The 26613-nt window shown below is 38.3% G+C and overlaps 1 protein-coding gene and 1 pseudogene across 3 annotated transcripts in view; one reads left to right on the top strand and one right to left on the bottom strand.

Moving 5' to 3' along the window:
• Positions 1-8808, top strand: part of LOC143661119 (uncharacterized) — a 54132-nt pseudogene extending 45324 nt beyond the window's left edge.
• The window catches only part of ACYP2 (acylphosphatase 2), a 350111-nt gene that overhangs the window by 314224 nt on the left and 9274 nt on the right, over positions 1-26613 (bottom strand). For all 3 annotated transcript variants that reach the window (XM_077134226.1, XM_077134227.1, XM_077134228.1), the window contains exon 2: positions 2206-2393. The gene's annotated coding sequence lies outside the window, so the exon portion shown is untranslated. The remainder of the gene's footprint in view (positions 1-2205; positions 2394-26613) is intronic.

The following is a 26613-nucleotide window of genomic DNA, read 5'->3' as shown; positions in this document are numbered from 1 at the left end:
GGGACTCTGGCTGCTTGCCGCACCACCCGGGGAAGCCCGCGCCCCTCGGCGATCTCACCGGAGTGGGTTCTCTCAGCCAGTCAGCCATTCCAGGATGGGGTATGCTGTCTTTTTTATCTCTGTCATGGCTTTGGGAGCTGTTCTGTATCGTTTCTACTCCCCGAGTAGCTGTTCTGGAGGAGGAACTAAGATACGCGCGTCTTCCTAAGCCACCATCTTCCTCGTTTTCCAGATTGGTTTACCAATATGACTCACGTCCTCTTCTATCGGCTGGACATATGTGCCTCCAATGAGACTTTTCCTTGGTTCCTTAATATTGATTTGGAGTCTTCTTCTTCGAGCCCCACGTTGGGTGCCAAATGTTGCTTCCTGTTGAAACGGAGCTCAAAGGATATTAAGGAATGATGAGAAAGAAAGAAAGACACAGATGGGCTCAGGGGGTCTGAAGCTTGAGTTTACTTCAGACAGACTTCTCTATCTGTTCTTTGACATTCAGCTCAACTTATTCTGGACCTCTAGCTTAGGTTTTTTTAACAGAGCAGAATTTTCCATTCTTGTTTTCTTGTTTCTTGCCCTGCCTGTATGGTGCCTTCCCCCCCCCCACACACACACACTCAGGAGGGTCTACTTAGGTAGTATAGACCCCAGCCAAATTTTCCCAGACCAAAGTGGCCTCCTGTCAGGAGGAAAGAGTCACCTGAGTCAATTTTCCCTGAAGGTGAGACCCAGCAGATTGAAAGGCTTTCCTACAAAGCCTCTGGGCTCTCCGTTTTTGTGCAGTATGTGGTGCTTCTCTGCCTGCAGGTGCCACCAGCATGAGGTGACGTGGTACCTTTAACTTTAGCAGACTCTCCCTGCTGGAGACAGAGGAGAGGTTGTAGTCTGGTTCTAATCGCTTCACTTTTCCAGACTCTGGGGTCTGAACTCCTTGAGGGAGGGATTCCCCTTGAGTTGGGCCCCACCCCTCTCCTGGGGAAGACACAGGCTACAGACAAATACTCAAACAAGCTTAATTCTGCCTGTGCCTGGGGCAGTGGAGCCCGAGAAGCCCTGCAACTGTATCCAAAGAGTAGTCAAAGCATAGAAATATAGCTACCAAAATGAAAGAGAAAAATCCTTTTCAGAGCAGGACCCCCATTCCTCAAGTTTTCCAATCAAAAGCTTAAGTTGGTATGGAAGTAACTCTTACGCATAATTATAGTCAGGCTTTGCTCTTCCACCACAGAAATAAATTTCATAAGAGCAAGCCTCAAGATCAAGGGCTTGGCTTATGAATAAGGAAGCCCCTAATATTTGAGAAAAGTTTTAGGGGTTCCCCAGGTGGGAAAGTTTAATAGTTCCATATTTTTTCTCTAGTACCTCAAGGGAGTTGCCAATACTTTTTCAGTTTTCTGCCCAATATACTCTTGGATGTATCTGGGAATTACATTAAGCTATATAGAATTATAAGCCCTTGTTCCCATTCTGGGTTCCATGAGTTTGGGTTGCTCAAATGAACTATTTACACAAGTTGATTGTGTGCTATGGAAACTTTAGGTTTTGGACAAAATAAATCTCTCTTCCTTTGATTTCAAACAGTAGGTGAAGTTCTAAAATATAGACATTGCCATCCTTTACCCTGTATTCTGATTTATTTTAGTCTCAACCAGATCAGCTTCATTCTTATCTCTAATTGAAGACTGATCTCTTTTCCAATTTCTTTAACAGTTGTTATATGTAGCAATGCTGAGTTTCAGAGCTGCAGAATTCCAAATCTCAGTCTTAGGTGTCACACAGATACCCAAAGTTCCAGGGAAATACCAGGTTACACATATATAACACAGCATTCAGAATCTAAAATTGACACTTAAATCTCAGTAATAAACGTGACTACTGTAAGACTTACAATCTAGATCTACCAATTCATTTTTGACAAGGGTGCCACTCAATTGGGAAAAAATAGTTTCTTCAACAAATACTCATGGGCTAACTGGATATCCACATGAAAAAGAATGAAGGTATACCTTACCTCATACTGTATACAAAAATTAACTCAAAATGGATCAAAGATCTAAATATAAGAACCAAAACTATACCTTTCTTCAAAGAAACCCTAGGGAAGCATCTTCAGTACCTTATAACAGACAATGGTTTCTTAGACTTTATACCAGAACTATGAGCAACAAAATTAAAAGTAGACTGTGCTGATTTGAAACTGTTACATACCCCAGAAAAGCCACATTCTTTTAATCCAGTCTTGTGGGTGCAGACATATTGTGGGTGGAATCTTTTGATTAGGTTGTTTCCATCCAGATGTGACCAACAGAATTGTGGGAGGGACCTTCTGATTAGGTTATTTCCATGGAGGTGTACCCACCCAATTCAGGGTGGGTTTTAATCCTTTTATTGGAGTCCTATAAAAGCAAATAAAAGACAGTAAACATAGAGCGAGAGCTCAGAGCCGATACAGAGAGATGAAACCAAATGAAGAACACAGAGGGCAAGAGATATTCTGGAAACACTGAGAAGGACACAAAGAAATTAAGAGAGTCATTTTGAAACTAGAAACCAGAAGAGAAGGACAACAGACATTGCCATGTGCTTCCCATGTGACACAGGAAACCCAGATGCCAGCTGCCTTTCCTCTAAGAAGGTCACCTCTTGCTGATGCCTTAATTTGGACATTTTCATGGCATTAGAATTGTAACATGTAACTTAATAAACCCCTTTTGTAAAAGCCAATCCATTTCTGGTATCTTGCATTCTGGCAGCTTTAACAAATTGAAACAGAGGCAAACGGGACTTCAACAAAATTAAAAACATTTGTGCATCAAAGGGCTTCATCATGAAAGTAAAGACAACCTACTTAATGGAAGAAAATATTTTGGAAACCACATATTTGATAAGTGTTTAATATTCAGAATATATTAAGAACTCCTATAACTCAACAATAAAAAGACAAACAACACAATTTAAAAATGGGCAAAATACTTGATTAGACATTTCTCCTAAGAAGATATACAAATTAGCAATAAGCACATGAAAAGATACTCAATATCATTAGCCATTAAGGAAATGCAAATCAAAACCACAATGTGACACCATTTCACAACTACTAGAATGGCTACTATTTAAAAAATGGAAAATAACAAGTACTGGAGAGGATGTGGGGAAATAAGAACACTCATTCATTGTCCATGGGAATGTTAAATGGTTGCAGCTGCCATGGAAGATATTTTGGTGGCTCCTCAGAAAGCTAAGTACAGAATTACCATATAACCCAGAAGTCCCACTTCTAGGTATATACCCAAAAGAACTGAAAGCAGGGTTTCAAAGAGATATTTGCACACCAATGTTCACAGCAGCATTATTCATAATTGCCCAAAGATAAAAACAACCAATGTGTCCATTAACAAATGAATAAATAAATACAATGAGATGTATATAGACTATGGAATATTATTCAGCTGTAAAAAGGAATGAATTGTGATACATGTACATGAGACAAGAATGAACCTCAAGGGTGGGCCACAATGGCTCAGCAGGCAAGAATGCTTGTCTGCCATGCCAGAGGACCCAGGTTCGATTCCCGGTGCCTGCCTATGTTAAAAAAAAAAAAAAAAAAGAATGACCCTCAAAGATATGTTGGGTGAAATCCGACAGAAAAGGACAAATACTGTATGATCTCACTGATATGAAATAATGAGAATAAAATAATTCATAGAATCAGAAGCTAGATTATAGATTAACAGGGCTCAGAGTAGGGGTAGAGAATGGGGAGTTAATGCTTACTTGGTAAAGAATTTCTATTTGGGGTGGTGGAAAAGTTTTGGTAATGGATGGCGGTGTGATTAATACCCATGGATTATATATTTGAATGTGGTTAATATGGGAAATTTTAGATTGTATATATGTTAACAGAAAAAAAATTTAAACCATAGAACTATTCAACACAAGGAACCCTAATGTAAACTATGAACTATTTTTAATACTACAATTCTAAAGATACTCTTTCATTAGTTGTAACAAAGTTGCCACACTAAGACAATGCAGAAATAGTAGGGAAAACTGCGTATGTGAGGGGGTCTATATGGAAACCCTGTGTTTTCTACATGATGTTTTTCTGTAAACTTACAACTTGACTAATGAAAACATTACATTCAAAATTTCTCACAATGTACAATGTTTCCTCAACCAACAATAGAGGTATTCCTGGAAAATTCAGGGTATATTCAAACTATCAAAAATAAACTCTGTATCCATATGTAGCACAGAGTTAGGATTTATGCTCAAAGAATTATAAGTAGGATTTTCACCCACATCAATGCTCTCCAGAACTTCTAAAGGTTGGGCGGGACAGTTTCTTTGTTCTATGGAACTCTTCCACACATCTGTCAAACCTGGCCCCCAGCCCACTAAAAGTCGATAGCTTGCTCTCAGGCATTGTGAAAGGAAGAACGTATCCACAATTCCCCAAATGCATCCTAAAAGGTAGTACAGTCTCTGTTGAGCAACAGGTCTGAGTAAAAGTGCCTGTGTGTAGGGTTCCATTCCCATCCTAATGCTTGGTTAGGATTTCCAGTTAATAGAACAAGATATACTTGCTGCCAGGCTAATAGTTCTAGGGATTTGCGAGCCTGAATTTAGCAATCATACATTTTCTATTTGTACACAACTATTTTTAGGCCACTAGTTTTAAAATAGCACATACACACCCCATATTCTCCAAGATCCCTGACCATGTATAGTAACGAGGCTTTGGTCAGGGTGTGGCCATGCTACACATGGACTGCGGGTTATGTAGAGTGAGGTAGAAAGAGCATTTATTTTGTGCTATATTTAACATTTTGGGAGATGGAAATGATAGGTGTGTTGATGTGAGAAGTTCGTAAGAACAGCTGGTTAGTTAAAGGAGACCTCGTTGTAAACATTGTTTTCCCTGGCCAAGGACCTAACCTTAATATTTGCCTTTCTTTCTGTCTGCAGAATATAAAATTGAAGCCAAATTGAGCACTAAAGGGAATGGGTGTACTTGCCATCATGCCACTTGACTTACATCCCTATTTAGCATCTGTCCAAATATTATTACCCAAACACTAGTAAAGATTATTAATTCTAGCCATAAAGAAAAAAAAATGTTGTATGTTTGTGAAAACTTCTGAGTCACCCTCCGGCATTTACCAGAGGTCAGTGTGTTGCCTCCAAAGTAAGCTAATATTTGAATAAAAGGAGAAATCTAAACAATCTAAGGAAAACTTAAACAGCAAAATCCCTCTATACCAAGACCTCTGATTTAACATTTGCCTCTCTTAAATTATTCTCATCCCAAGGTAAAGCCTACTAGTTTAGCACCAAGCATGTTTTATGGGTGCTGCAGTTCCTATATGAGCTATCAAAAATGTTTTGGTTTGCTAAAGCTGCTGGAATGCAATATACCAACTTTGCTTTTACAAAGAGGATTTATGAGGTTACAAATTCACAGCTCTAAAGCCATGAAAATGTCCAAATTAAGGCATCAACAAGAGGATATCAGGTGCACAGGTAGTTCAGTAGAAGGATTCTTGCCTGACATTTGTGAGACCCAGGTTCGATTCCCTGCCCATGCGCACACATACAGAAAAAGTCATGTTGAGAACATAATTATCTATGATATACCTATCACATATCTGCCTCTGTGTGTGTGTCTATGAGTAGATAAAGAAATACATATATGTAGGGAGACACAATAAAAAAATAAGAGGAAATCTTCACTCAAGAAAGGCTGGTCAAGGTGGGCCACAGTGGCTCAGCAGGCAAGAATGTTTGCCTGCCACACCAGAGGACCTGGGTTCAATTCCCGGTGCCTGCCCATGTAAAAAAAAAAAAAAGAAAGGCTGGTCACATCTGGGGTTTCTCTGTCACTTGGGAAGTCACATGGCAGTGCCTGCTGGCCTTTTGCTCCTGGGTTTCATTGCTTTCAGATCCTGGTTCTAGTAGCTTCCTCTCTAAGCTTCTGTCTGTCTCCAAGCACTTCCAAATGTCTGTCACTTGGTTTCATTTCTCTGCTCTCTGGGTCAACTCTGAATTGTCTCTCTGTGAGCTCTTTTTCAGGACTCCAGTAAACTAATCAAGACCCACCCTCAAAATAATCTAATCAAAAGGTCCCACCCACAACAAGTCTGCCCCCACAAGACTGTACTAGAAGAACATGGCTTTTTAGGGTACATAACAGTTTTAAAGTAGCACAAAGAATAAAGTGGATTTGACTCAATAGAGGGGAAAGGAAAAATGCATCCCAAAGAGGGAAACCATTCATTCATTCATGCATGCATTCATTCAATTCTTTACCCAGTTTAAATGAACTTATGTCACTTTGCATGTACACTAAGCTCCCTTGCCCCCAAAGTCACACTGAAATAGTCCCTTGATTAAACAAAACCCTTTGTTAAAGGTAACTTTCTACATAGTTCCTGCCTCCATCTGTGCAGCTAAATATGACTGAAGAAGAACCAAACCACATTAAGAGATCCTTGTTTACCTTTTTAAAGGACTCTAGTAAACTAATCAAGACCTACCTTGAATGGGTGGAGTCACATCTCCATCTAATCAAAAGGCCACACCTAAAACTGGGTGTGTCACATCTCCATGGAATTAATCTAACCAAAAGGTCACACCCACAACTGGGTGTGTCACATCTCCATGGAAACAATCCAAAGTTTCCCACCCTACACCATAGTTCTGGCCCCATAAATTTGAATCAGACTTAAAACATGGCTTTTCTTGTGTGCATAGTAGTTTCAAACATGCACACTGTGCAAATCCTGGGCTTCTTTCCTATGACTGTGGGTGAATTTGCTGTGCCCTTAGAAAAGGCCACTGCTCTACTTGTGGACTAGACACCACCCACCTATTCTCATTTACTCTAGGACATCACTCCATCTTGCTCAATCTCCTATATCAACTCTTCCTTAATCTGGATCTTTTCATCAATATATGAACATTATTTACCCCACCTTTGAAAAACCATCTCTTTCTCCCACTTCCTCCTCCAGCTTCTATCTCATTTTTTCCTGTTACAACAAAACTACTCCTAGGTGTTGTCTACACTTAGCCATCTCCAGTGTCTTCCTATTCTCTATTGAATCCAATCTAGTCTGTTATTCACCCAATTCACTACAATGCAATCACTCTTATCAGGGTCACTTGATCTCCATGTTACTATATCCAGTGGCCAAGTCTCAATCTTTATCATACTTAATCAATTAGCAGAATATAGGCATTCTCTCTTTGAACCACTTTACACTTGGCTTTTAGACAAATACTTATCTGATCTTCCTCCTACCTATCTGGCTCCTTCTGTTTTGTTTTTTTTTGTTTTCTTTTCTGGATCCTCTTCATCTCCATGACCTTGGAGTATCCCAAGACTTAGTTCTTAGGACTTTTTTTTTGGTAACTTCACTCACTTATTTGGTGATCACATCCAGTCTCATGGCTTTAAATACAAGCTATGCTAAATTTGCTTGAATTTATATCTCTAGTCTTATCTATCCCCTGAATGCCAGATTCACATATCCTGCTGTTCCCTTAATATCTCCACTTGGGTGGCTGTGTTAGTTAGGGTTCTCTAGAGAAACAGAATCAACAGGGAACACTTGCAAATATAAAATTTATAAAGGTGTCTCACGTGACCACAGGAACGCAGAGTCCAAAATCCACAGGGCAGGCTGTGAACCCAACGACTCTGATGGATGGTCTGGATGAACTCCACAGGAGAGGATCACCTGCTAAAGCAGGAATGGAACCTGTCTCCTCTGAGTCCTCCTTAAAAGACTTCCTGAGATTAGATTTAGCATCACTAACTGTAGAAGACACTCCCCTTTGGCTGATTACAAATGGAATTAGCTGTGGATGCAGCTGACGTGATCATGACCTAATCCTATGAAATGTCCTCATTGCAACAGACAGGCCAGCACTTGCCCAACCAGATAAACAGGTATGACAACTTGGCCAAGTTGACACATGCCCCTAACCATGACAGGTGGCATAGGCCATAGTTCGCCAACCCTTATTTTAAGTAATAACAGAATAACTGAAATAACTCTATCACCTTCCACAATGACAGCAATTATGGGGATATGTAAATTTAGATTTAAAATTTTTTTTTGACCCACTGTTTATAGTCACTAGCAAGGTATTTTGAAACCTTGCTTTAAAACCTTATATTTTAACAAAAATAAGAAAAGTATTATATTTATACTTCTTCTCCCAAAAGGGAAGCGATTACAACACAATTAATTTTATCATTCAATCAGCAGGAGGTACATTTTGATTTTAAAGATGGATCATTAAAAATAAAAGCACAGACAGAGAGACCAATGGCCTGCAGAGCAACTTGCACAAATTTTATTGTGACTACTGAGATACATACCTCACCCATGACTCTCCATCTGTGAGAAAGACACACTGAAGTGGTAAGAAATGCAGAGAATGTGAAAGAAATGGATGGAAGAGTAAGTTCAGAGTCTGATTGGCAAAGAAATAGCTGCATCTCAACAAGGAAAAATACCACCTACTCCATTTTCTGTTCCTCTTCCTGCAAAGGGCAATGATCCCACCTCCCTTCAATCTCCCAGGCCCTCCTTTCCCTGATATGATGCCAGCATTCCATATGGGCATTCCCCCCACCATAATGCCAATGATGGGCCCTCCTCTTCCTGAGATCATGCCAGTGGGACCTGCTCCTGGTATGAGCCTACCCATGGGAGGCTGCATATCAATGATACCTGAACCCCCAATTTGAGACCTCCTGCATGTCCCATGATGATGCCCAATCAGCCAGGAATGACCTGACCAGTCAGATAAAGATAGAGGGGAACCTATATGAATCAGATTTATTTATTTATTTATTATGAGTCAGTTTTATATTACTTGTTCTACTTCACCAGGAGACATGGTGCTGTGACTATAGGTGTTTTCTAACAGCATGACAAGAAGACTTACCACCCCCCCCCACACACACACACACTTTCTATCAAAGAAGCATAGCTTTGGAAGAAGTAGTGGGACAAAAAAAAAAGTAATTTTATTTGTGTTATGAAATGTGAAAATAAAGTTGTCAACTCTTATAGTTAAAATAAAATAAAATAAAAGTACAGTGCATCATCCCACTGCTCTAAATTTACCATTAGATACCCCATCCTTCAAGAAACAATTTGAGGTCAGCTCACTTAGTATTAATATATTAATATTATATAATATTAATAATCACTTAATATTAATATTTATGAAAAATAAAAAACAACATCACCTGAAAATGTGTTAGAAATCTCTCAAGCCTTACCTCTGACTTTCTAAATCAAAAATTTTAGGAATAGAGCACAGCAATCTGTGTTTTAATAACATTCCAGGTGATACTGATGCACAAATGAGTTTGAGAACCACTGATCTACATCTAAGCAGATGTCTATGTAGCTACTGTAATAGGGAAAGAACAGTACTCTAGTAGCTTAACCCCAGCACAGGTCCATCTCAAATCTACTCTTCCCATGTTCTACAAACTCACATTAAAAGATGAGGGGAGAGCTGAGAGGTCATTATGGACATCATTCTTTTTGTGTTTCTTTTGGGTGCATGGTCCAGGAATCGAACCCAGGTCTCCCACATGAAAGGCAGGCATTCTAACCACTAAACTACCCATGCACTGATGTCATTTTTGTGCATATATATTCCTTTTGAGTTTCTTGAGTATTAGAATATCTATAAGGAAAGACCTGAAACTTTTGAACTGTAATCCAGTAGTCTTAAATTTCCCCCATTATTTATTTATTTTAAATCCATATTTTTTATTCATCTGTCCATACCATATTTAAAAGGAGCATCAGAACAAGGTTTTCACAATCACACAAGCACTTTGCGAAAGCTATTATCATTATACAATCATCTTCAAAAAACATAGTTACATTACTTCTTAATGATGATTGTAAAATTACATTGTGAAAACCCTGTGATCCTTTATCCAGTATAGGGGCAGATGAATTAATAAATAAATAAACAAACAAATAAATAAATAATGGGGGATAAGGAGTATGGGATGTTTGGGGTGTTCTTATTTTTTTATTTTTGGAGTAATGAAAATGTTTTAAAATTGTGGTGATGAAAGCACAACTATATGATGATACTGTGAGCCACTGATTGTATACTTTGTATGGATTATATGGTGTGAATATATCTTAATAAAATTGTATTAAATAAAAAAAGATGAGGGGAGTGAAGATGGGCTTATAAAAGGAAGTTCATACTCATAACTTCTATTCCTCTGACTCACCACCCACATGTAAGCTCAATAAAGCAACACACAAGGCACCTATATTTCCTTATCCAGAAAGAGCCTGAAGACCAGTGCAGGATGGGGATGAGGATTACAGAGCTCTGGATATGTATAACATCAATTGCAATGATATCTTGGAAGTATTGTTTAAAGTGATTTGTTATGAACTTTTACATACAGAATATTCACTTATGTGGAACACTTGTTTGAACCTCCGGGTATCTACCCAAAAGCACAGGGACTATGCTCTCATCAGGGTGCAGTGAAAATTCACCTTCAAATACATAAGTACACAAGCAAAAATACTTCTAGATTTTTCTATTTGGACTTAACTTCTGCTTGATCAAAGACATTAGAGTCCTATAAGTTAACAAGCCTCTTCTGAATTAAAAGACATTTATTTAAAAAAAATAAGGTCTTCAACAAATGGTGCTGGGAAAACTGGATACTCACATATAAAATAATGAAAGTGGACCCCTACCTCACACCATAAACAAAAGTGAACTCAAAATGGATCAAAGACTTAAACAAAAACTAAAGCCATAATAAAATTTCTGGAAGAAAATTTAGGGAATATCTTCAGGACTGTCTATTAATCAATGAATTCTTGGACTTTATACCAAAAGCATAAGCAACAAAATAAAAAAATTAATAGTACTTCATCCAAATTTCAAACTTTTATGCATCAAAAGAATATCTGGGAAAAAAGAGAAAAAAAATACTATCTGGGGTAGGCAATGGTGGCGCAGTAGCAGAGTTCTCGCCTGCCATGCCAGAGACCTGGGTTTGATTCCCGGTGCCTGCCCATGAGGGAAAAAACAAAAGACTATCTGGAGGGTGAAAAGACAACTTACAGAATGGGAGAAAATATTTGGAAACCATATATCTTATAAATATTTAATATCCAAAATAAATAAATAACTCCTACAACCCAAAAAAAGACAGCCCAATTGTTCTAATTTGCTAGCTGCCAGAATGCAATATACCAGAAACAGAATGGCTTTTAAAAAGGGGAATTTAATAAATTGCTAGTTTACAGTTCTAAGGCTGAGAAAATGTCCCAATTAAAACAAGTCTATAGAAACGTCCAATCCAAGGCATCCAGGGAAAGATACCTTGGTTCAAGAAGGCCGATGAAGTTCTGGGTTTCTCTCTCAAGTGGAAGGGCACATGGTAAACACAGTCAGAGTTTCTCTCTCATCTGGAGGGGCATGTGGTGAGCACAGCATCATCTGCTATAGCTTTCTCTCTTGGCTTCCTGTTTCATGAAGCTCCCTGGGAGATGTTTTCCTTCTTCATCTCCAAAGGTCCCTGGCTTGTGGGTTCTCTGCTTCTCATAGCTATGTCGTTCTGCTTTGCTTTCTCAGGACATTTTCTCAGCGTTAGAACTGTAAACTAGCAACTTATTATACTCCCCTTTTAAAAGCCATTCCATTTCTGATATATTGCATTCCAGCAGCTAGCGAACTAGAGCAGATACCTTGGTTCAAGAAATTGAAGTTCAGAATTTCTCTCTCAAGTGAGAAGGCACATGGTGAACACAGTCATGGTTTCTCTCTCAGCTGGAAGGGCACATGGCAAGTGCACTGTTATCTGTTAGCTTTCTCTCCTCGCTTCCTGTTTCATGAAGTTCCCCGGGAGGCATTTTCCTTCTTTATCTCCAAAGCACTGGTTGATGGATTCTCCGCTTCATGGTGCTGCAGCATTCTCTGCTCTTTCTGAATCTTCTTAATTTTCCAAAATGTTTCCTCTTTTATAGGACTCCAGAAACTTATCAAGACCCACCCAAATGGGCGTAGACATGTCATCACCTAATCCAGTTTAACAACCACTCTTGATTAAATCACATCTCCAGGGAGATGATCTGATTACAGCTTCAAACATACAGTATTGTATAGGGATTAGTCTATCTTTATGGAATGGGATTTTGATTAAAAAAATGGCTTTTCTAGGGTACATACATTCTTTCAAACCAGCATATCAATTTAAAAATGTGTAAAGGACTTGAATACAGATTTCTTCAAAGAAGATATACAAGTGTCTGATAAACACATGAAAAGATACTCAACATTAATAGCCATTAGGGAACTGCACATCAACAGCACAATGAGATACCATTTCACACCCACTAGAATGGTTATCATTAAAAAAAAAAATGGAAAATAAAAATGCTGGAGAGGATATGGAGAAAAAGGTACCTTTGTAAATTGTTGATGTAAATGTAAAATAGTATAGCTGCTGTCAAAAACAATTTATTGTTTCCTCAGAAAGTTAAGTACAGAATTACCATATATTCCAGCAATCCCACCTCTGGGTATATACCCAAAAGAGTTGAAAGCAGGGACTTGAACAGACATTTGCACTCTGATGCTCTAGGAGTATTCTTCACAATTGCTAAAAGATGAAACAACCCAAGTGTCCACAATAGATGAAGGGATAAACAAAATACAGTATCTGCTGTTCTAGTTTGCTAGCTGCCAGAATGCAACATACCTGAAATGGAATGGCATTTAAAAAGGGTAATTTAATAAGTTGCTAGTTTACAGTTCTAAGGCTGAGAAAATTTCTCAATTAAAACAAGTCTATGGAAATGTCCAATCAAAGGCATTCAGGGAGGGCCACGGTGGCTCAGCAGGTAAGAATGCTTGCCTGCCATGCCCGAGGACCCGGGTTTGATTCCCGGTGCCTGCCCATGTCAAAAAAAAAAGAAGGCATTCAGGGAAAGATACCTTGGTTCAAGTAGGCCGATGAAGTTCAGGGTTTCTCTCTCAAGTGACAAGGTACATGGCGAACACATTTAGGGTTTCTCTCTCAAGTAGAAAGTTATATAGAGAACATGGCATGATCTGCTAGCTTTCTCTCCTGGCTTCCTGTTTCATGAAGCTCCCCGGGAGGCACTTTCCTTCTTCATCTCCAAAGGTTACTGGCTGGTGGACTCTGCTTCTTGTGGCTATGTTGTTCTGCTCTACTCTGAGTCTCTCTCATTCTCCAAAATGTTTCCTCTTTTATAGGACTTCAGAAACTAATCAAGACCCACCCAAATGGGTGGAGACATGTTATCACCTAATCTATCTTAACAACCACTCTTAATTAAATCACATCTCCACGGAGATATCTAATTACAGTTTCAAACATATAGTATTGAATAGAAATTAGAAGAAATGGCTGCCTTTACAAAATGGGATTAGGATTACAACATGGCTTCTCTAGGATACATACATCATTTCAAACCAGCACATATATATAAATGACAATTAGTCAGCCATAAATAGGAATAAAGTTCTGACATAGGCTATGTGCTGGTTTGAAACTGTTATATGCCCTAGAAAAGCCTATTTTCCTCTTTTTTTTTTTTTTTTTTTTGCAGGAGCAGGCACCGGGAATCGAACCCAGGTCTTTGGCATGGCAGGCAGAAATTCTGCCACTGAGACATCACACTGCCCAAATCTATGTTCTTTTAATTCATCCCTGTGAGTACAGACCTATCGTGGGTGGGACCTTTCTGTTAGGCTGCTTTTTCCATGGAAATGTGGCCCAGCCCATTCAAGGTGGGGTCTTAACTTTACTGGAATCCTTTCAGAGTGCTCTCAGAGAGAGGGAGTTTAGAAAGAAAACGGCCCAGGAGAAGCTGAGAGAGAAAGAAACACCCAGAGACATTCTGGAGATAGGCACTGAAACCAGAACCTAGGAGGGAAACACCCACAGAAGCTGAGACATTTTTGAAGAGAAAGACCAGTAGACATTGCCATGTGTATTTTCATGTGACAGAGGAACCCCAGATGCCAGCAGTCTTTCCTCAGGGAAGGTGTCTTCCACTTAATACCTTAATTTGGACATTTTCATGGCCTGAGAATTGTAAATTTGTAACCTAATAAATTTCCATTGAAAAAGCCAACCCATTTCTGGTATATTGCATTCTGGCAGCTTTAGCAAACCAAAATATGGTATAACATGGATAAACCTTTAAGTTATCATTTTGACTGAAATAAGTCAGACAAAAAAGAAAAAAATATTATATGATTGCACTTATATGAAATAATTAAAATCTATAAATTCATAGACTCAGAAACTAGAATACGGGCTACCAGGGGCAGGAGTGAGGGTGGAGAATGAGGAGTTAATGCTTAGTGGGTACAGAATTTCTGTTTGCAGTGATGGAAAGGTTTTGGTTACAGATGCTGTTGATGGTGGCACAACATTGCAAATGTAATTAACAACAATTAATTGAAAGTGGTTAAGACAGGAAATTTTGTTGTATATATGTTACCACACATAAACACACAAACATAGAACTATATCACACTAAGAATGAATCATAATGTAAACTATGGCGTTTAGTTAATATAATTAAGATAACATTGGTTCATCACTTGTAACAAAGGTAACACTCTAACGCAAACGGTCAATAATAAGGAACTGTGTGCGTGTGAAGACAGGGAGATATGCAAACGCTATATATTCTGCATGATATTTCTATAAACCTACAACTTCTCTAAATATTTTTAGAGAAATAAGGATATAACCAATGAGGCAACAAGCTAATATATATGCTGAACTATGGTAAGCATTAATGGATGGAGAGAGGGGGAAAAAAAAAGAGGACATTAGGAAATCCTGTTAAGGGTTACAGGTGTAATGTGGAACCTGAGTTCATCTTTGAAGGCTAGACATGCAGGGATATGGGAATGAAGGTGAAATGCAATAAGCAAAGGCTCTGAGTGTACTGGGCACATCTGGAAAATATTGAGTGGACCAAATTAGCTGGAGAAGGACATTCATGTAGAAAGATTCAAGATTAGGGTTGTATTACTGAAGCTTTACAAGGAAGGCTGAGGCATTTGACTTGCTCTCAGAGCAATGGAGAATGATTTAAAATTCTAGTGACACAATGAAAACAGTGTTTTAGGGAGATTGATTTGACTAAGTGTAGAGAATAGATTAGGGCTTCTCAAGCTGAAATATGTATATGAAATCTCCTGGGAATCTCGTTCAGGTACAAATTCTGATTCAGCAGGCTTGTGTATGGGCTGAGTTTCTGCATTTATACAAGCTCCCAGTGATGTTCAGGCGTTGAATAGTGGATGGATTAGTGTATGGCTCTAGATTTAAAACATCCACTAGGGCATAATATTGAAACAGGAAGGGAAAGCTTGTCATAAAGACAAAATAATTTTCTACACATTTATAGCTCTAGTTTGTTCTGTTTGCAATAAACAAGTTTTTCAGCCAACTAACTGCATTAAAAGGAAGGTTATTAAAAAGGACATAGAAGAATCTTACAGAAACATGTGCAGACATTTGGTAGAATGTCTCCAGGAACTATAAACTCATCAGGCATTGCTCTCTCCATCTATTTCTGTCTATATTGTTTTCTGTTTCTTTCTGCTTCCTTCTACTTACTCATCAGTTTGCCGATTAGGGTCCTCAGTCCTGACTCTGAATGTCTTTAGGTACAAGCATCCACCATTATCTTACCACAGACTCTGCGTCTCAGTTTAGATTCTCAGGAAATAATCAGTTTGGACCAGCATAATCTTTGGATAGGTCCCGAGAGCCAGAAATTATTCTCTGGTTCAATCACCAGTTACCAGGATACAAGGTCTTTCATATAATGTTTTACAGACTGTGGTGAAGTTAAGAGGAAGAGTTGGGTATGGCAAGCAAATTGACATCTGCTAAAATGTTTGTGACTCTCAGTTTCAGCTGAGGCCTCTATAATTTGTACAATAGATGTCAAGTTCTTCCCACCTCTAAAGACAGGTGCTTCTCTGGACAAGTTAAGACATTGAGAAACCAGTTCTGTCAGCCTTGCTATCACCCACCTCCAGACTATATGTGTTAGTAAAAAATTCCCTGACATTGAAGAAACATGTGGAGGGTGAGGTCTGTTCCTAATGTCACTGATGCTGCCATGGGACAGGAGAGGGAAGTTCTTATCCCTCACCACAAAAGAGGGAGTTCCAGGAAAGTCACTTGGAGAGCTTGACTTGTGTTACTTGAAACGAGGGGAGAGACATAGGGATTGGTGTCTCATTCACTGAAAAGTCTCAAACTGAAAGGGAGGGAGGAAGAAAGGACTGTAGGAGAGAGAGTTGCTGTCTCAGGAGTGAACAATACTTCCACTGATGTGGTAGGAGTGGGACTTGGACAAAGAGGGATCTTGTAGGAGGGATCTGGCCTATCTTAAAAGGGATCCTAACCAAAAGGTGTGTCTGGAACAGTGACACCAACTCAGTGGACTTCTAACTAGCTACTCATCCTTCCCCTACCAAGGCTCCAAGATGAAGCAGATATGAGTTAGGAGAGGGGAGAAACATTAAATAGACATGTGTTGGCATTTTGTTATTATACTGTATTGAACTACAGTTATAATATTAGTCTGGACTGGACTTTTCTCTAGGAATTACCTGAAAAGGTATGGGACAATGGAACAAGATTTCATCCAGGGCGTGGAGAAAGAGTGAGTCTGCAGAGCTGGCTTAAATGTTGTATGGGGGAGGGGTGGTTTCTGTCTGCTCCCTGCTAAATCCAAGTCATTCTTTAAACCAGTTACATAGATAAAATGATGTCTCCCAATGGTAGTTGCAGATTCCAGGTTCTGATTAACTGGAGATTGCCTGCCAGTCCAGGAAAACAAAACTGGGAATTAGATTTGTTCGTTTTTCAACTTCCATATCATTCTTGAGACAAAACCACTTCATTTGGAATTTAAGTCCCAATAGAAAGCTCGCTATGAAATAAATATTTTAAGGGATTTATGAATGAAGAAAGAATGGGTAGATGAAGGAAAGAGAGAGACAAATACTCACACTTTTGTAAAAGCTACACAAGATTTCCCAGGATAATGGAGAGGCTAGCTGAATATTTTCAAGTAAAATGCAATATCTACAGCTCACTTTAGCTTAGCTAAACTAAGTGAAGATAAGCATGACCTTCAGTGGCCATAAGCATGATCTCAGCCCCACCTCATCTTTCTCAAAGGAAAGAGGACTCTGAAGTGGGAGGACAATCGCAGAAGCTGAAAGGTTTGCATTCTGTAACCTGCCTCACCCAGATTCTGCTGAACCTCTGTAAAGGTTCTATTGTAACCATAGATTCTTATCTACTGTCCCAGTGTGCTACTTTGTAAACATTTCTCATGCCAACTACTAAGTTAATTCATTTAACAATATCAGGCATTGTTGTCTAAATTCCACATGGAATTTATATTCAAATGTTTGCATAGCAGTGCAGGCAATAAGTAATACATACATTAAAATAAATCAGATGGTAGTAAATATTATTTTAACAACAACCACCACAAAAGGCAAGGAAAAGGAATAGGGATTGCTGGGGGGTGGGATTTAAAATGAGGTCAGGGAAGGTCTCTGTTTTAGTTTTCTTGGCTGCTCAAGCAAATGCTGTGCAGTGGGTTGGCTTAAACAAAAGAATTTATTAGCCTACAGTTTTGAGGTTAGGGAAAGGTCCAAATCAAGGCATTATCAAAGTGGCTGCCAATGATCCTTGGTCCCAGGCTCCTCTGCCACATTGCAATGCACATCCAGCCTCTCCTGGCCTCTCCATTTTCTTCTGCATTCTGCTGAGTTTCAGCTTCTGGCTGCTTCCTCTATGTCTTTCTATCTGTCTGAATTTCATTCTGCTTATAGAGGACTCCAGAAATAGAATTAAGGTCCCTCCTGATTGGGTTGGGACACACATAACTAAAGTAACTGAGGGACTCATCAAAAGGTCCTATTTATAATGGGATCAAATCCACAGGAGTGGATTAAATTAAGAACATGTTTTACTGAGGTACTAGCTCCAAAATACCACAGTCTCCTAAAAAAGTGACTGTTTTCCCCCTAGATAACTAACTCTCATTTATTTGGTATTTTAATGGAATTAAATGTTTTTTTCTTTTTTTTAAAAATTATTGTTGGCGGGCCATGGTGGCTCAATGGCAGAGTTCTTGCCTGCCATTCCAGAGACCCAGTTTGATTCCTGGTGCCTGCCCATGCCAAAAAAAACAGTTGTAATATATATATATAACATATAATTTCCCATTTTAACCACTTTTAAGCGTACCATTCAGCAGTGGTGTTACTTTTCAATGTTATGCTACATCACCATCTTCCACTACTGAAACTTTTTCATCACCCCAAAAGAAACTCTGCACCCATTAAGCAATTTCCATTTCCCCTTTCCCTAGCCCCTGGTATTCTCTAATCTATTTTCTGTCTTTGAATTTGCTTATTCTAGATATTTCATATAAGAGGAATCACAATATTTTTCCTATTGTCTGCTGCACTTAGCATAAGGGATTCAAGGTTCATCCATTCCTTTTAATGGCTGAATAATATTCCATTATAAGTATATACTACATTTTCGTATATACCATTCATCTGCTGATGGACATTTGGGTGGTGTGGTAGTTAGATTCAGATGTCAACTTGGCCAGGTGAAGGTGCCTAGTTCCATTTCTGTGAACATGAGTCAATGGCATGTGAATCTCATCTGTTGCTGATTACATCTGCAATCGGCGGCGAGGAGGTGTGCCTGCTGCAATGAATGATGTTTGATTTAATTGGCTGGTGCTTAAATGAGAGAGCTCAACATAGCCCAGCCAAAGCAGCTCAGCATATCTCATCTCAAGCACACGTAGCTCAGCCAGGCCTTTGGAGATGCAGAAAGGAATCATGCCGGGGAAAGTTGTTGGAACCCAGAGGTCTGGAGAGAAGGCCAGCAGAAATCGCCCTGTGCCTTTCCATGTAAGAAAGAACCTCAGTTGAAAGTTAGCTTTTCCTCTGAAGAACAATATGTTAAGTAAATAAATCCCCTTTTTTTGAAAGCCAATCTGTCTCTGGTGTGTTGCTTTCTGGCAGCTAGCAAACTAGAATGGGTGGTTTCCATATTTTGGCTATTGTGAATAATGTTGCTATGAACATTGGTATACAAATATCTTTTTGAGTCCCTGCTTTCAGAATTATACCTAAGAGTGGAATTGCTGGATCATAGAGTAATTCTATATTTAACTTTCCGAGGAACCACCAAACTGTCTTCTACAGCAGCTGTATCATTTTACATTCCTACTAGGAGACAGTGACATTTTGAGCATAGACTTGAAAGAAATGAGGGACCATGCCATGCAAATATACACGGAGAAAGTATTCAAGACAAACGGGGCAGTGAGTGCAAGAATTTAGGTAGGAGTATCTTGGCATCTTTAAAAAATGGCAAGGAGCCAGTATAGCAGCAGTAAAGTGAGTGAAACGGAGAGCAGATAGGAAGTTAGGTCAGAGAGGGAAGAAGGCCAGATCTCTTATGGCTTTGGAGGCTTCTGTGAGGACTTTAGCTTCCACTCTGAGATCAGAAGCCATTCAAGGGCTAAGGAGTGATATCACTTGACTTAACATCTTAACAGGATCATTCTGGCTTCTGGATGAGAATAGGTAACATAGGGTCGAGTCTTGAAGGAGGATAACCAGCTGGGAGGCTATTGCAATAACCCAGGCCATATATATTGGAGGCATGAACTATGGATCAAGGTGGTGGCAGAGAAGATGAGGACAGGAGAAGTAACCAGCTTCTTATAAATAACTCCCTTAATGCCATACAAAGAGGTATGATTGTTATGATTTTATTTGGCAAAGGGAAAACAGAAAGGCAAATGAAAAAAAATTAATTAAATAGCCTATCAAAGGGAATGTGATTATATCAGCTACGTTTTGAATCAGAAAAGTTTATAGGTACTTTCCAAGTACAAAAAATTTCAGGTGTAGACATTCTAAAAATAGACAGAAGAGTCTTAAAGCCATTTAAAACTCAGATAAACTTTTCTGAAAGTGATTATGAATTTGACAAGGTAAATTACTGAGCAATTCAAGAAGAAACTACCCTGGAATGAAAAACAGTTAAGATTAAAAAACAAAACAGTGGGGACCACCAAAGCAATAGGCTGAGCCCCCAATCTTGGGGTTTGTTCATATGAAACTTAACCCCACCAAGGGTAGGTCAACCCTACTTAAAATTAGGCCTAAGAGTCATCCCCAAGAGAATCTCTTTTGTTGCTCAGATGTGGCCTCTCTCCAGCCAAGACAACAAGCAAACTCACTGCCCTCCCCCTGTCTATGTGGGACATGACTTCTGGGGGTGTGGACCTTCCTAGAATGAGCTGAGACTCAATATCAAGGGATTGAGAAAACCTTCTCAACCAGAAGGGGGAAGAGAGAAATGAGACAAAATAAAGTGTTAATGGCTGAGAGATCCCAAACAGAGTCTGGAGGTTATTCTTATGCATTAAATAGATATCACCTTGTAAATCAAGATGTAATGGAGAGGCTGGAGGGAACTGCCTGCAAATGTAGAGCTGTTTCAGTAGCCATGTTTCTTGAAGATGATTGTATAATGATACAGCTTTCACAATGTGACTGTGTGATTGTGAAAGCTTGTGTCTGATGCTCCTTTTATCTACCTTATCAACAGATGAGTAAAACATATGGAATAAAAATAAATAATAGGGGAAACAAATGTTAAAATAAATTTAGATTGAAATGCAAGTGGTCAGTGAAAGGGAGGGGTAAGAGTTTTATGGTATGTATGAATTTTTTTCTCTTGTCTTTTTATTTCTTTTTCTGAATTGATGCAAATGTTCTAAGAAATGATCATGATGATGAACACGCAAATATGTGATGATATTGTGAATTACAGATTACATATGTAGAACAGAATGATAAGAATGTTTACTTTTGTTATTTTTTAAAAAAATTTAAAAATTAATAAAAAAACAAAACAAAACAAAAAAAGGCCAAAGGAGATACAAATAGAAAATAGCTGAAAAAATACACTGAGATATCATAACTTGTGAGATGATCACTTGATGTTTCCAAAAACGATCTAGTAGCAAAGTTCATTGCTAAGTGACACATTTCATTTTCCAATGAGGAAAAGGCATTCAGTTGATATAAAAAGGATTCAAAAAAGCAAAATACATCAGTAAATGTCTGTGACTTTAAAGGAATTTAAGAATGTCATACTAGAGTTATCATCCACCTATTATATGTAAGAAAGATGGAAAGAAAGTAAGAAGGAAAGGCAGAAAGAACAGAGAAAGAGAGAAAATAAGAAAGAAAGTAAGAAACAGAGAGAGGTGAACTACAAAAAGGTGTTATGTATTCATGAAGGAAAAGATACAAAGCTGAGAATGGGGGAAGCAGGAGACACTTTTCAAATGTCATCGAACAATGTCAATGAATATAATTACTGCCAGGGACTAGCATGAGATAGAATGTTTTATTCAAGAATGTCTAAGGAAATAAAAATTATATTTAAATAGGGGATGTGTTACCAACATCGAAAACTTTTAACAAAAACAGAAAAGCAGCTTCTGGGAATAAAAGTGTTATGCCATATATATTCTTCTAATAAGTGATGGCTTAGGTATTTAATAACTCGCTTCTCATTGCTAAAATGAGATGAACCAAGCAGCAAGATTTAACATTGCACTGAGACTTTCATTTGACTTTGTCACAAATTAGTTATAGCGATTAGCAATGTGGCATGTCTTCTAGCTTTTCTTTGTTCCTCAGCTTTCTCCTAAGCAAAAAAAGAGGTTGTTCCTTCCAAGGTTAGAGATAAGAGGGGAAGGGTTGGGGGGAGGAGGAAGATATTACATACTCTCCTTACACGAACCTCTTTTCCTTCCTATCAAAGTGATCTGCTAGCCTTGGAAACATCCCTTATCTCCGTTGATGACTTCAGGAACTAGCTCCATTGCTTCTCTCTAACTACCGTCATCCTGGACAACATTAACATCCTTTTTTGACCTTTTGACAACCTGACCTCATGTTTTCTCAGACATTGATTTCTTGCCACCCATCTTCCTTGGCTATTGACCCTGCCTTTACTGTATGAGCTTAAACTTAATGCCTATCCCTGGTCTTACCATATTGTCTTATTACTTCTCCCATTCTACTGAATCTAGAATTTGTCCTCAGGGAAATTTGATTCCTTCACCCTTCAATTAGTGTAGCACAGTGGTTATAAAGGCAGATATTAAGGTCACACTGCCTAGGGTTTAAATCCTGTCCCTACCCTTCACTAGCTGAATGTTCAGGGCCAGGTTACTTAATCTCTCTATACCCTAATTTGATCACAGTTTCTGTGAAGGTTAAATGAGATAATCGACGTAAATCTGGCACATATTAAGTATGAAATGAATGTTAGCTATTAGTACCAGTATTCTATTTATTTTAATTCATCATCTCTTTGGCTTCACTTGTTCTCCATGTAACCTGGGTGCCATAGTTATCCTGAATTTTCTCACACTGTTTGGTACAAGTCCCTTCCATTGTTCATTTTGTTCCTTTCAGCTCCTGAATTGCTTCCAACCTTGGTTAGATCCTGGATTTAGTTGGACGCTAATGCTAGATGGTCAGGAATACTTGAGAATTTTTTAAGTGTGTAACTCACTGGTTTTAGTATATTCAGAGTTGTACAACCATCTCCACAATCAATTTTAGAACCTTTACATCACCCCAAAAAGAAAGCCCATATCCAACACAGTCAACCCCCCAATCCCCTCCCCCAACTCCTCCCAGCCCTAGGCAACAACTGGTCTACTTGCTGTCTCTATGGATTTCCCTATTCTGGATATTTCATACAAATTAAATCATATGATATGAGGTCCTTCATGTCTGGCCTTTTACCTTAGCATGAAGCTTCCAAGGCTTATCCATGCTATGATGTATATCAGTACTTCATCCTTTTATAGTTGAATAATATTTTACTGTATGGATATACTACATTTTATTTATCCATTCATCAATTGATGAACGTTTGAGTTGTTTCCACTTTTTGGATATTATAAATAATGATGCTATGAACATTTGTGTTTAGGGATATTTTTAAATTAAACTCTCTTTGATGCTTTATCCCATCCCCCACAATAGCTATTTCAAACTGCCTCGACTTGCCTCAAGTCCCCCAAACCTGACTGAAATATTTTTATGACATAAGGTAGTCTCCTACTTTAGTGAGAAGACAGAACCCTGTTAGTAGAGAATGCTTATCCCGCACTCATGATGTCTCCTCTCATGTGAAGAGAACCCAGTGATTATAACTCTTGGTCTCTCTGGCCCTGTGCTCACTCTATCTTAGGAAAATCAAGAGACACACCTGACTAGTCAGTTTGTGAAAATAAATGAGCATGTTGTCATCTTTTAGGCCTCTTGACAGCCAGTTTACACACAGAACTAGGGATTTCAATCATTCTCTTCCTGGCCACAAGTTGCACAGATCAGCTCTACCCCTGTAGGGCGGGGAGAAACATGTGGTTTGCAAAAGGAGTATAGCTGAAAAACCAGAGCTAAAAGAGAGTATTTTTAAAAACACAGATTCTTGAGGCTCACCCCAGAGGAGTTCTCTGAGACAAGTGCTGCAGCTAGAGTTCAGCAAATGTGAAAGTCAGAATATACACTATAAATATGTCCTTCAGATAGCAAAGATTCTTAAAATAGATATTTGCACACCAGTGTTCATAGCAGCATTATTCACAGTAGCCAAAAGGTCAAAGTAACCCAAGTGACCATCAACAGATGAATGGATAAACAAAATGTGTTTATCCATTTTAGAGAAATATAATGGTGTATTGTTCAGCTGTAAAAAAAGGAATGAAATTCTGATACATGTGACAACATAGATGCTCTTTGAAGACATCATATTGCAAGAAATAAGCCAGACACAAAAGAACAAATTTTGTATGACTTCTCTAATATAAAATAATTAGAATATGCAAATTCATAGAGTTAGAAACTAGAATACAAGTTAACAGAGGCCTGGATGGGGCAGGGTATAGGAAGTTAATGCTTAATTGGTAAAGAGTTTCTGTTAGGGTGCTGAAAAATTTTGACTGTGGATGGTGGTGATGGTAACACAACATTGTGACTGTAAATAACACCAGTGTATTGTATATTTGAAAGCTGAGAAATTTTAGGTCATATATATATGTTACTAAAAACAAGCATACAAACAAACAAAACCCACCAGAACAACAACTGGTTTCCTCAGCAGCTATAGGCCCTTATTTTTATTTTATTTTGTTATATGTTACTGCTGGTACAGGGAAGCAAAAGTCATAATCACACAAAAAAAATCCTCTAATTGATCATTTATAAAATGGTCATCCCTTTCAAGTATTTTTCTGTATAAAACACTCTTATTTTCCCCATCCCATCCCATCCAGTTGCCCCTCAGATAACATCTTTAATCTACTGGATTTTGAGATTCTGATAAACATTCAAGAATATGAAGCAAATTTAATGCAAAAAGAATGAACCCCAGATTTTGCAACAGGCACAGCATTTCATGATCTGTCAAAAGTGATGTTAGAAAACTCTTCAAATAACCCACAATGCTATTGGCAAGTGAAGCTCTTCAGTTATACCAGTTAACAATAGAAGCAGAGAGAACAGAAAAGAAGTATGCTTCAAAATGGAATAATTTGAATATCAAGCAATTAAGGGAGGCCCTTAGGAAAACTGATGAGGCTGTCGATATTTTTTGCAAGAATGACTCTCTGCCTATTAGGAGAAAAAAAAGGGCCACAGATCAGGAGAAAATATTTGCAAATCATATATATGATAAAATATTTATACCCAGAATATGAAAAGAACTTTCAAAACTCAGTAATACAATGTGATGATACTGTGAGCCACTGATTGTACACCACGTATGGCCTGTATGTGTGTGAAGATGTCAATGAAAATATAAAAAACCCCAGTAAACTCAATAATAAGAAAACAGATCCCAAAAGGAAGACCAAAGCTTTGGATAGAAATTTTACCAAAAAAAAATACAGATGCTAAATAAGCACTCAAAAAAGGTTCTCATCCTTACTAGTTAGGTAAATGCAAACTAAACCACACTGAGATATCACTACACTCCTACTAGAATAGTTTAAAAGACTAACCATACCAAGTGAATCTCACGTCTTAGGCTTCTGAAATTAGACATAGGAGACTACTTCTGTTTTAGTCTGCCAAAGTTGCCAGAATGCAACACACCAGAGATGGACTGGCTTTGAATAAAAGGGGGTTTATTAGTTAAGAAGGCATAATTCTTCAAAGGAAAAGCAGTTAACTTTCAACTAAGGTTCTTTTTCACACAGGAAGGCATGGGGTGATCTCTGCTGGCCTTCTCTCTAGGCCCCTGGGTTCCAACAACTTTCCCCACGGTGACTTCTTTCTGCTTCTCCAAAGGCCTGGGCTGAGTTGTGAGTGCTGAGATGAGGTATACTGAGCTGCTTCAGCTGTGCTACCTTGAGCTCTCTCATTTAAGTTTCCAGCCAATTAAATCAAACATCATTCATTGCAGCAGGCATACCTCCTAGCCGACTACAGATATAATCAGCAACACATGAGGTTCACTTGCCATTGGCTCATGTCCACAGCAACAGAACTAGGCACCTTCACCTGGGCAAGTTGACACCTGAATCTAACTACCACAACTTCTAACCAAGACCTAGATAATGAGAGATTTCCTAAATTTAGAAATTGTAGTCAGATATCAGGTAGCCAAAAACAATTGCAAATGCCCACGACTATAAGTGTTCTGAATAAAATAAACTAAGTACATTTTTAGCAGGACCATACCCTAGCAGAACTAGACAAATATGTTCTTTGTATTATTAATTATAGACTTAGCTGTCCATAAAACTTACACTTTGTTCTCAAGAGATTTTTTTTTATTTAAATACTTGCTTGCAGAGGATCATAAGATGAGTAGTGCCACAGATATATGTTGGCATGACACTCTTTTCATTGAATGTTTGAGTAAATTTTGAAAATAAATGACTGGATTTGAAACACTGATATGTGGCATTGACTCCTGCCTTTCAAGTGGTGTTATTTAAAACTGAATTACCTGAGCATTCACAGGCAAAAAAAAAAAAAAAAGAAAAAAGAAAAGAATTCTGACCTAAATGTCACATCTTATACAAACATTAACTCAAAATAGTTACAGACTTAAATGTAAAACATAAAACTTGAAGACTTATCTAAGAAAAAAAAAGCATAGGTGAAAATCTTTAGAATCTAGAACTAAGCAAAAAGTTATAGTTATTAGACTTGATATCAAAAGCTCAATCCAGAAAAGGAAAAACTGATAAACTGAATATCATCAAAACCAAAAACTTTTACTCTGCAAAAGATAACATTAGAAGGATGAAAAGAGAAGCTATAAACAAGGAGAAAATATTTTCAAACCACATATCTATCTAACAAAGGACTAGTATCTGGAATATATAAAGAACTCTCAAAACTCACTGATAAAAAACCAAATAGTCCAATTAGAAA

This window comes from Tamandua tetradactyla, chromosome 17 (assembly GCF_023851605.1).
Source record: "Tamandua tetradactyla isolate mTamTet1 chromosome 17, mTamTet1.pri, whole genome shotgun sequence".
NCBI classification, from domain to species: domain Eukaryota; kingdom Metazoa; phylum Chordata; class Mammalia; order Pilosa; family Myrmecophagidae; genus Tamandua; species Tamandua tetradactyla.
Note: the sequence above shows the minus strand (reverse complement) of the source record. Positions and strands in the feature narration are given on the sequence as shown.